Genomic DNA, 12,951 nt, shown 5'->3' with positions numbered 1-12,951 from the left:
ACTATGTAGGTGGTGTGCTGACGTGCCAAAATGCGCTCGAGTATTTAGCAGGCAAATAGGGTACGTGAGCGTATCTAACGGCGCACCAGAGAGTGGATCAGCTACACCCTAATAACGCGAACTAAAAATTGCCTACTCCAGAGCACACAGTCGTTGTGGCTGAAATCGATCAGGACCATCACCTTTTTTGGGCCTTGGCCTCTGGAGGGCTTGGTCACTTTTTAATTAGGATATGACATCTATTTCAGTTTATAAGTAACATATGTTCTTGGCAAAAATTTCATTTTTAGTATAAGCTTTTATCGCTGACTGTACTTTTCTTTCCACACGCAACTAATACTAATCGAGACAATTCTAAAACCCCAAACGGAATTAGGTTGCGTTGTTTTATCACAGAGTTATAATGGCCACCTCCTGCCTCCATCATCAAATCAGCTCGATGGTACCATAATATTGTATTGTCACCCGACTTACATTATGTATGCAAATTTCCAGCTTCATCGGAAACCGGGAAGTGGGTCAAATTTAATTTGCAAGATTTGATTACAGACAGACAACGGGGCAGGTGAAACTAAATAAAAGCTTGTAAAAACAGCACAATGCAGCGTTCTGATATGACACAAGTTTATAATTAATTTAAAATTACTCATCCGATGTGTGGTCGGTACCTAGTTACCTACTAAACTAACAAAGTGGCCTATGAACATTACTGAACGAGTTTCGTACCTAGTATTTGCTAACGAAACTTTGTTCATAGTTTGTAGCTTTTTGAGTTGCAAATTCAATTGTGTAAGGCAGAGTTAAATATTGTTGGCCCTATTAGCGGCGCCAGAACGTAATGTGTGGAAGTGACTTTAGTAAGGGTAAGTAAGTTTATTGACGTTGTACCTCGGTTGTCGGTCCTACTCACATTATTGGCCTAGTGGGTGACCCTGCCTACGAAGCTGATGGTCCCGGGTTCAAATCCTGGTAAGGGCATTTATTCGTGTGATGAGCAGGGGTCGGACAAAAAGTGCGAATGACGTCAAACCACTTATAGGATGATTTCAAATAGTATTTTTGATTTTCATAAACAATTATCACGTATCATTTATCAATCTCTTTATTGACCTCTTTATTAAACGATATCGCCACTTGAAATGAGTAAGTACGTTTTTGACTGACACATTGTCAATCAGATGAACAGTCAGCGTCAAATACTTCGTAGCAGTCAAAGTGGCCAAATAGTTCGGTACACCATACTAAATATATGGTGTACCGAACTATTTGGCTACTTTGACTGCTACGAAGCATTTGACGCTGACTGAACAATAAATTGACTTCGTTATTGTTTAGCTATTGTATCCTCACGATTATATTTAGCTAAAATTTATATTTACTAATATATAAGAAAACGCTCTAAAATGTCATCTTTACTCGAATATTAAGGCAATTTTCCGTTTTTGGAGGTACGTGACAAACACGTATACTGCTAATCTTACCTACTGTTCCCACTTTTGACTATTAAACCTATTTATCTGAGGATCCCACAGACTTGTTCTAACTAATTTCAAATAATTATACCTTATGGTAACAAGTTTCGTGAAATTTATTTTATTCACTACATCACCCTACCACCTGTATTATTAATTCAATGGATTTATTTACGATTATTTTGTTACTTCATTAATACTACTTTGTTACTACATGTCACACGGAAGTTTAAATACAAACTCAAACATCATCCTGCTGTGTGCAAGATTAAGTACGTCATTTTTACGTCATCCGCACTTTTTGTCCGACCCCTGGTGATGAGCATGGATATTTGTTCCTGAGTCATGGGTGTTTTCTATGTATTTAAGTATTTATAAATATTTATATATTATATATATCGTTGTCTAAGTACCCTCAACACAAGCCTTATTGAGCTTACTGTGGGACTTAGTCAATTTGTGTAATAATGTCGTATAATATATTTATATTTACGTAACCCTAAAAAGAACATAAAAATAACAATTTCGGTTTCTATGTCAATGAGAGCCGAATTTCAGCCTACAGTGCACCCTCAATAATTAACCATACAGGGTGCGTAGCCAACGTGCCAATCGTTAACGCCCCGTAGCGAACGAAACGCAACTGTCACTGTATATAGATGGAAGAGTGATAGAGAGAGATGACTACACTACGCTACCCAGAAAGGTCTACAAGAAGTAAAAAAAATCTACATTAATCCATTTACTTAACTTCTATGAATCACAAGAATAGAGAAGGATCTTGACGATAGTCTTACTTCGTTTCGCGTACACCAATCAGTCGTATTAAATTAACATCAAAACCATAACACGTTATTATATCTGAATCGGGCCCCACAAATAATGTAACGTCTCCGATGGCATATCGGATATCTAATGCAATGTATTGTTTCCTTAGCCTCCCGCATCGCGCAATTTCTCTATAAATTCGTTGTCATTGGACGGGGAACAGAACGATTCGATATTTTAAACGCAATATCCAATCGCATCGGATGAATTTAGGTTGATAAATTGGGAATATAAATATCTGGGATTCCAAGTATTCTACCTCTAAACATAGATTTTGTTATCGTTGCAGATTGAAACTTACTTTTGATATAAATCCGATACTTGTGTAACTTATTTATATGTTTTTGTATAAAGCTTGTTCTATTCTTGTATAATAAACCAACAATGCAAACAATACAAATTAAAACATGAATTATTTAATATGTACACTCGTAGGAACTTTCACACTCGAGTTAAAAACTCAATTTTTTTTAAAACAAAAAAAGTCTTCCTCCACCTTGCATCGGTTTCCTCATCACTGAGGGTCGTGGCCACTTCTAGGGAACAGCTTTTTTTTGACAGTTTGCCGCCACCTCTTTCTGTTTGTCGCCGAATGCAGGGCACCGTTGAGCGTTACATCAAGGGCATTAAAACATAACTTTGTGTAAACATTTACAGTATTTCTAGAGGGTACTTTAAATTAACAATTTAGGTAAAAGTATCGTTATTTATGGAGGAATGGGGAGTTCATCAAACAAACATGAGAATGGAAATTGTACAACAAATCCATTTAAAACCAAATTATAATTGCTTATCGTAAAAAAGAGAAAGAATAACGTACTTGGAAAACAAAATGTTCTAGTACAGAATCGTATCACTTTCTGCACCCTAGATAGAACAACAATGACCCCCCTTTTGAATTGAATTGAAAAAAAAAAAACAATAAAAATAATAGGTACATATAGAAAAGTATCTTATTGCTACTTCTTCGAGATTTTTAATTAAGTACTAATTGAGATACATATCTTTTTCAGGAATTTTCCTTAATATAATATTATTCATCACCTTAATTAATGCAATTTACAGCGTCCCCTATAATATCGTAAATAATTTTAATTAAAATAATATCGCTAACTAGTATTAGATTCTGATTTTATCAAATTCCAGGAAACGTTGAGATCAAAAGCTAAATTAATACTGTATTTTCCGGAAAATTACTGTTTCTTACCTATCCTACCTTAAATCAGATTATTATTTAAATCGGATTTTTTGCTGAAACCAGTACCGAAGGTCCGAGTTCGCTCTACTTTCTGCCGGAACTTAACTTTATAACATATTTGAACGCCCGACAAGAAGGTCAAAATAAATGTTATCAAAAAGGTTTTATAGTGGCATAACCAGATATTTAGATTAAATTAAAAATATGTACGTACGAAAGAGTCCAATGCACTTTCAATAGGCACCCAATATATTTCGATCTAAATAGCTGAAATGCTGTCTATAGTCAAAACAAAAGTATACCGTAAATCCAGGCCAGATCAAACGTGAGTGGCTCAGATCCTGGCCGTGTAGTTATTCCCATGCCCTTACTCAGTGTTAGAGTGTCGAATAGAATTCAACGTTTATTATTTTTATATTTTGGCCTCCTTCGTAGGCAGCAGGTCACTACTAACTTGACTAGGAGGTTGGCCGTTGCTACAATTCGAGTTTATTGCTTGGCGCTTGAACTTAAAGCAATAATCGCGCTTCAAATGGCAAGAATATGATTTTTCATGACCCCAAATGCTGACACCTGTTTACTGTTACGACTTATGTGTCCCCGCTATTGTCCCGCACATATCGAATTATCCAAAGAGCTATCTAAAAAGAGTGCTAACTTGTGAAGTTCACTTCTGACCCTTTTCATACTTTATCGAACTCTGGCTGGCTTGTCGATAATTGATATTATAGCCATCCAAAAAGGCTACGTAGTTCTACAGGAGGTCCATAGGTGGCTCTGTAGTCAAATATAATTAATTTAAGCTAACTGATGTACTCATCCCACTTTCCAAATATATTCCATAAGAAGCACACGAAGTTTGTCTCCGACTTCGTCATAATCCTCCGACATCCGCCCACGTGTCAACAAAGGGGTGGGTACGTTTTTGTACCGTCAACTTACAGTGGTTCCCAATAAACCTTTGTCTAGCCAGCGGTTTGGGAACATTCATCCAGGGGTGAAGAGCCATCAGTATCGGGGCCATAGGGCCACTTGAGCTCGAGTCGGTCTTTACGTTTAATCGAGCACTCCCAAATGAAAACGTGGGATCTAAATTGGCTCCGTGCGTTTAGTGTTTGCTGCGTATTGATTGATCTTGGAATTGGTTTTAATCGATTAAAATCGGGGAGGCTACGAATTATTTTATAAAATTTCAGCTTTGGAAATTTTCTATTACCTACCTAAATTTTTTTATGGTGAGGCTCGCGCGGCTGGAGCAGTAAGTTCGTGCGAGATGCACAGACGCCATTATCAAATCGAGATTATGTTTTTTTTTAACCTGGAATGCGTTTCAAGTACCTACTCGTACAAGAAGAAGAAGAACAAGTGCAAGACTTCTCGTTTAGTGCTAACGTGTAAAATCAGGTTCCAAACTGTTTCGAACTAATTTAGTTGAGCGTGGAAGGAAAAAGTTTTCGCCCGTAAGGCAACGTTGCTTCGATAGGTATCTAACGCTCGTATATATTGAGTGATTATGTTAGTGAACGGCACCAATCATGGGACATTTAAGAGAAAATATGGAGTATTTTTGATATTTCACAGACACCTGTAAAATTTCTACCGTTAATATGCGTTAAACGTTGTCCTATTCGTCCTTTATGTTTTTCATGTATTTAATGAAAGCTACTAGGTTTTATAAATAATTAACAAATTGTACTATGGCGCCGAGTTCGCTAAGGTCTTTTTGCACTTCATCTCTCCAGCGGTACCTAGGGCGTCCAGACGGTCTTCGGCCATTTGGAACTCCCGAGTACGCCCTCCTGACTACACAACTCCCTTGATTCTTTATTATTCTATTCTTGATTAGATCTACCTTGGTTGAAATGTTAAATTGTGGGCATATTAGCAGCACCTATTGTAGTAGGTTAGGTTCGTACCTATATCGAATTCGAAGATCGACTCGATGGGGTAGCGTTGTTTTTTTTTAGGAGGTCATATTTTTAGAGCTTACTTAAACTAATTATATATTTTTTAATTTCTCTGTGACTCACACAATATGCTTGCAAAAAATTAACTTAATTGAATACCAGAATATTATTATACTTACATAGCTCAAAATATACTTGATACCTATTTACATCGGACAAGTGCAAGTGAAACTAAATTAAATAATAAAAAAAAATAAAAAATTAATAGTTCTTATCCTGCTCTGAATAAATTTCAATCCCACTATTGGAAGAAATATAAATAACGGTTAGTTTCCGCTTAACAGAATAAAATAAAAGAACGAGTTTTAGAGCAAAACATTCGACTGCCGAGGACTGACTGAGTGGAAAAACGGTTAAATGGGATTGAAACGAACTTAAAAAATGCACAGACGAGCTAAAGCGCGTTGCAGATGAATGTGTTGACAAAATTTAAAAAATGAACTGGCCTTGACCATAAACTCGGGGTTCAGAATAGGTTCTGATTTAACAACTGTTATGGTTTTGATCTTATTATGATACGACCTTGAGGATCACTCACCCTGATTGGTGCATGTGAAATGAAATGATGAAGTTATTTGTGAGATGCTCGCCGATCACCAAGAAGATCGTTAGGGTCGTATCAAAACCATAACCAATTGTTCAATTAGAATCGACCTCATGACTCTGACAATGGATACCATTTTTCCTCTTCCCATTGTGGGTTTTTGCAGAAAATATTCTCATGTCTTAAAATAAAAAGCCGTACCACGTCAATACATTTTTTAAAATAATTTTGCATATTGTAGCGTTGGAGAGACAGATTTCGATTTTCAATTTTCACGGTGGACTCTCAGAACGTATTATATTAGTGTACACCTAAGTGTTCATGAAATACGTATGTTAACATTTAAAACATTCGAAAATTACATATGAAATGTTGCCGAGACGAAAGCATAAGGCTGACACTGTAAAAAGTTATCAGAAAAGCTTCTGACTCTACAAGCCCTAACTTCACAAACTCTACACCTTAGTCAAAATGCGTGGCTTAGCCGTTTATCCCTTGTCTTTTTTAGGAAAGTCTTTATTAATTTTGGTTAGCACTTAGGTACAAGATTACAGCTGGTGTTTGATTGTACCTATACTCTGTATCTTTATGTACAAGAAACCAGGCGGTTTTGTATTAGGTTGGTTAACCAATAAAATGTTATAACTACCGGAAAATTTACAAATTGTTTGTTTAATTTTCTTTAAATACCTAAAGATAAAGAGTATACAGTTGAAGGTCTTAAAGGTTTTAAAAAATGCTGTCGTAAAAATCATGTGTAACTACCCTTACATACGGTAGTTCTGCAGCGTTTTATGAAGGTTCAAGCCCTTTGGGAGTGCAAGCAGAGGAAGCCCAGAGCACAAATTAAGTTCCTAATTAATGGTAATTTTATTGCATGATTGCGTGGTGAGGTACAAGAAATACTACTCTGTAGGAATTCAGCTATAGGAGTCTATTTACTGAACCATGTTCCATAGTAACGTATTTCTAAGTGTAAGTATTTCAACCGGGATATTGAGGTACGATCAAGGAATTTAATTGTTGATCCATCTAAAGTTCAAGCTAATTTGGTTGTCTTTACTAACAGTATGATATGTCCAATGTAAAGTAAGTCCTAAATGAATGTTGTATTTAGCAGAAACGTCTGCGAACAATGCTATTAATCTTAGAAATAAATTTAAAGTGAAAAAACCTCAATAGTTAAAAACCGTGACTACAGCCGCTGGTCAGTTAGAGCTATACAGTAGCTCTAACTGACCAGCGGCTGTAGCATGGTAGCATTTTTATCACTTATCACTATGCCTGTCACTTTCGCAGTTACTTGTTAGAACGTGACAGACATAGTGTCAAGTGATAAAAATGCGATCGTGCATCAGCTGCTGGAAGTCGATTCTGATTTAACAATTTGTTTAAGTTTTCATCTTGTTTTGGCACGACTTTAATTTCTCGCGTTAATTAGTGTGCACGAAATGCAATCAAATATGTCTTCTAATTATGCATCTTGTTCGGACTTATTGTTGCGCGTAATGACTTCGATACCAAATTGTTGAATCAAAGTTTGCGTCCTAATAAGATCCGAACTACCGCACTCGTGGCGTATTGGCTAATAAGGGTCTCCGTATAAAATTTAATATATTAAAGGAGAACATCTGTGATAAGCGAGAAGAATTATTTAGTGTACTGATGTGATGTGAAGGGAGGAATCAAAAAGTAGAAATAAAAAAAACAGATTTTTTTGATAATGTTTACAACTTTGGAAATAATTTCGCAACATTTTGTTATTTTGTGTACGGGCAGCCAGGCAGGGCTGTTGCTATTATGGAGCAAATACATGCAACTACTCTAAAAATACAAGAAGTGAGTCTAGAGTAAAAACCACTTGTATTCGCACTTTGGCCAGTCACATAGAGTCAGACCTAGACAAGTCTGTAATGATTTTGATAGCACAAGTAGTGCAAAGTTATTTTAAAAAGTAAACTTGTATGAAATTATGACGTATACTCGTACATAACACTTGCACTGCGTGTGCTGTCAAAATCGTTACAGACTTGTTTTGGTTTGACTTCTGACTCTAAGAGAATTTACCCATGGTATAAATGGCTCTAGCTCTAGACTCACTTCTTGTATTATTAGAGTAGTTGCTTATTTGCCCCATAGCTGAGGCCCATTTCTCGAACGGTGAGACTAATATTATTAGTCCACGAGCTGTCAAATCGTATGGATTAACATGTCAACCAATATCGTTCGAGAAATGGGCCCCCTGGTTGACCTTACACTACAGTCGCAGCGTTGTTCGAGCTCTAACTCGGACTGTAATATGAATTTATTTCGATGCACTTCAAGAGCGTGGAGTTGCATACAACTTGAAGCTCAGATTTCGGATCTTATGTCGGTAAATATCAGAAATAGACACAAGAGACCTCCAGACGAAACAAGTATTCAGGGTTCGACAATACAACAGAATAAATTGTAAAACAGAATGACCATCACATATAAAAAAAATCTGATTTTCATTAAGAATCATATTTTTTAGCCCGTTTATAGTCTGCTGATTCCACTGCTGGGCCTCTCCCATTGATCTCCACAACACCCGTTGTTGTGCTTTTTCCGGCCAGTTACTGGTGTCTAACGTGATGTGTCCCCACCACTTCCGTCTGGGCCAGCCACATCCGCACTTATTTTGAGGCATCCACTTGGTGCTTATAATAGCCGATCTATTCGGATGCATGTCTTGACCCGCCCAGTCCCACTTCAGCTTGGCGGTCTTCTGTCCTACGTCAGCTCAGCTATGTGTGTTTTGGAGCGCAGTGTAGTGTTTGCGATCCGTCCTAGTGACACCTAGAATGATGCGTTCCATTGCTTGCTGGCACACCTTCAATTTGGCCTTCTGACCCTCAGTGACAGATGACATTAAAAAAAAGTATCACTTTCAACCTGCTATATAGATAAACAATGAGCTACTTTCAGATCATCTGAAATGATAAAGAGATTGTTACAGTGCCTTCCAGCTAAATGAATATCTAAATACATTTAAAGAAAGTAAAGAAATCTCGCGGAAGTAAAGCTTGTGCTAAAATTCACACTCTTTCTTCTTCTTTAAGTAATTATGCCTTTTAGCCACTTAGCTACATCCAAGTGCATGGCCACTTTATAAAATAATCCCGACTTACTAATTACTTAGGGATGTTGATAATAATAAAAATACTGGATCACTTGGAAATATTTCGATTATAGTAAAATGTAAGCACATTTTGAAGTGGAATCATGAGTTGGTGTTGTACGTACCACAGTATAACAATTTTAAAATTTGATACTACTGATACTTATACCCTGTTACTTGATACCTATACCCATCAGGGCATATGTATGTTACGGGTAAGACCCGGGTCCACATTACCCAAGCCTTTTGAGGCCTATTACCCAAAAGGTTTGGGTAATACTAGTTATCCCCGGGTAAACTTGAGTTAAATTACCTTCTAACATTACCCGTAACATATATATATCAATATGTCGATTTAAAGTAGACCATCACTACTATCACACGATAGTATTACTTACTTAAATAAGACTGTGAAAGTAGGAACATTTTACGGTAATGAAATGAACTTAACGAAACAAACTCTCTCGGCATGTTTAATCTGTGGCATTGGCCTCTGGCTAGCGATTCCACTTCAACGATTGAAGCACTTTGTTCAATCCTACAGACTTCAATGGGACCCTGAGGCGCATTAGAGAATGAGTAAATACGTATGAGTACATTATACTCTGTTCTGTGTGTTCTTTGACCTTGAACAAATAAAAGCCGGCGGATTTACCCGCGAAGGGTGGAATTATGTTGTTCTCTCGAGAATTTCCTAACAAATGATAAAATTTGTGAAATGAAAGATATGATTACAATATGAAATCATGAATATGGTTACTCTTGCCCTGGCTTAATGGTATTAAAAAAAAGTATGGCAGTTATAAGTTAATTCCATAATCGAACCATCTATTTAGCATAGAAGTAAAACCTCATATAATTAAACTATGCCAATAAGACTTATAACAACAAAAAAAGTTGATCCATTCATTGAGTGTCCCAACTTAAACGAGGGTGCTGCTGCTTATAAAGTTGGAAGTACGAGTATTGGGTTTGAATTCCGGTAAGGTTATCCCATTTCTTTGTGGGTTTATCCTGAATATTTGATCCTAAGTAATTACCGTTTTTCGGCGTCTAGCTTCTTGAGACCCAAAGGCAGTTGTTTTATTTTCGAATTTGGAACCTTCAGTTAACTAATAAAAGTTCAAAACAGATTGTGGAATATGTACAAAATATTGTACCAGGGGTCTTAAGAGGCTAAGAGGCTAGGAGGTATTTACAGCACCAGCCTTCTTGAGATTATTGTGGGACACGTTCTCGATTTGCGTGTCTCTTAATATTTATTAATTATTTTTAATTAAGCGTTTAATAAAACTTATTAAATAAAAAAATACAATCATTAAATTTTTTAATTTAAATTATTCATATTGCAATCATAATTATAAACAATACAATCGCTTAATACAATCATCGTCATAATACAATAGGTTTCTAATCTAAATATTGGTTTTCGACGTGTGATGAAACCTATGTAGCCTAATTATCGAATGTATTCAGTGAATTTCCGATACCAACTCTATGCGTTGGATCTACATAATGTTTTATTAGTCATACAACCGGGTGCTAAATGGACAATAGTGTACAATTAGCAGCTCAAGCTACACAAATACTATTTATTATAATTAAATAAATATTAAAGGAGAGGGATTGAGAAAGGCATTGTTGAGATGGTTTGGACACGTGGAAAGAATGACAGAAAGAAGGCTATATAAGGGAGAAGTAGAGTAGAAGGAGACAATATAAATACGTTTGAGACCATTGTTAATAAAACCTTAGCAGATGCTATTACTTGGTTTAAAAGAAACAAGTTGCAAATTAATATACACAAGACGAAAGCGATGAAATTTTGTAATTATACTGAAAACGCCCTACCTTTAAACATAAATTATGATAACGCCAAAGTAGAATTAGTTGACATGTGCACATTTTTAGGATTTTATATTGATAAAAATTTAAATTGGAAACTCCACATAGATCATATTTGTAAAAAGTTAAATCAATTCGTTTTTGCTCTTAAGCGTCTGAGACAAACGGTCTCAATAGAAGCCGCGCTTATGGCGTACCATGGATACGTATCTTCAGTGTTAAGTTATGGACTAGTGTTATGGGGAAACTCTGTAGACGTAGAGCGAGTTTTTATAGTTCAAAAGAAATGTATCCGTGCTCTTGATAACACGTGGTGTTTCGAAAGTTGCAAACCGTTGTTTAAAAAACTTAGCATATTACCGCTCCCATGCCAATATATAAAAGATGCGTGCCTACTTGTCACTTGTAACCCAAACTTATTCACATCTCGTAGTGAGACAAGTACAAGACACACAAGGGCGTAATATAAGAATTTGCTGCACCAGCCTCCTTGCCGCTCTTATATTTATAAAAAGAACTGTTTTAATATGTGTATAACCATTTATAATAAATTACCTGACGAAATTAAATTGGAAGCTAACAATTCATTTAAGATTAAGTTGACAAAATGGCTTCAAGAAAAATGTTTTTACAGCATTAAGGAATATTTAGCATAATGTCATTAGGTATAATAATATGATTGTAAATATATAATACTAGCTTTTAAGTAACGAAGTGATGCTCTTAGCAGCACGTTGCATGTACCTAAAATTTGCACACCTGCATGCAGGTTGAGCACGTGAAACTTTTGTTTATTTTTAAGCCCTTTAAACCGTGTTCTTGCAAATAAAGATTTTTATGATTTATGATTTATTTATAGAAGAGGGAGCTGGAAAGGGTAGGCCTCGGCAGACTTTCTCTGATAAAATCGGGAAAATCCTGAAGAAAGGCCGGGTCAAGAGCACCGTAAACCGGCGAGCGTGTATGAGGATGTTATGAAAATGAAGTAAGCGACAGATGTATGTCAGGATAGTAGCAAGTGGAAATCCGTGGTCTCTGCCTACCCCTCCGGGAAACAGGCCTGATAATATGTATGTATGTTTAAAGGGCATCCTTACACAAATTGACTTAGCCCCACAGTAATTTCAAGGAGGCTTGTGCTATAGGTACTCAGACGACGATATAAATAATATAAAATACTTAAATACATAGAAAACATCCATGACTCAGGACCAAATAACCTGTGCTCATCACACACCTTGAAGCTTTTCTGTTTTGCCTTATGGTTTACTGGTAGAGAATGCCTAGTGGCAAGTCCGCCTGTTGTACTCTTTTTTATGTGCAATAAAGTTTAAAATAAATAAATGTCCTTACCGGGGTTCGAACCCAGGACAATCGGCTTCATAGACAGGGCAGTCATCAAACCAGTGTTATGAACCGGTACTATTATATTGTTATCTTTAATTACGAATCTTTGGGCTAAATTACTTATTAAGTTTAATTAGGCAAAAACAACCTTTTTAAATGTTTTGATTTCTACATTGTTTGTTTCGACATGGTATTAGACATTTCTGTTTTGAAACTAGATTTCTTAGAATGAAAACTTGAAAACATTGAACGGTTTTTTGGCCTAATTTTGGACAGCCCATAAAGAAATATGCTTATGTCTGCGATACTCAACGATAAAATTTAATGTTAAAAATAAATAAAGTAGGTATAATAGCACAATTCACTAAACTACATTCAAACACAATTAATTTTTTTAATTGAAGGGGCATTGGGATAATTTCGAAAACACGGCAATTTTGAAATCGCTCATATCTAAATACTAAACTAGAAGCATTTCATATTTTGGTAACGCTGACGCCACTGCAGCGCTTACGTATGCCCTTCGACGATTGTTTGATTATGTCAGAAGTTTTGTTTTTTTACGCCTGTATTACGCTACGCCTGTCGTAATGACGACAGAAACCTCA

Source organism: Cydia pomonella, chromosome 20, assembly GCF_033807575.1.
Source record: "Cydia pomonella isolate Wapato2018A chromosome 20, ilCydPomo1, whole genome shotgun sequence".
Taxonomy (NCBI): domain Eukaryota; kingdom Metazoa; phylum Arthropoda; class Insecta; order Lepidoptera; family Tortricidae; genus Cydia; species Cydia pomonella.
The sequence above is the reverse complement of the archived record's forward strand: the minus strand, read 5'-3'. Positions refer to the sequence as shown.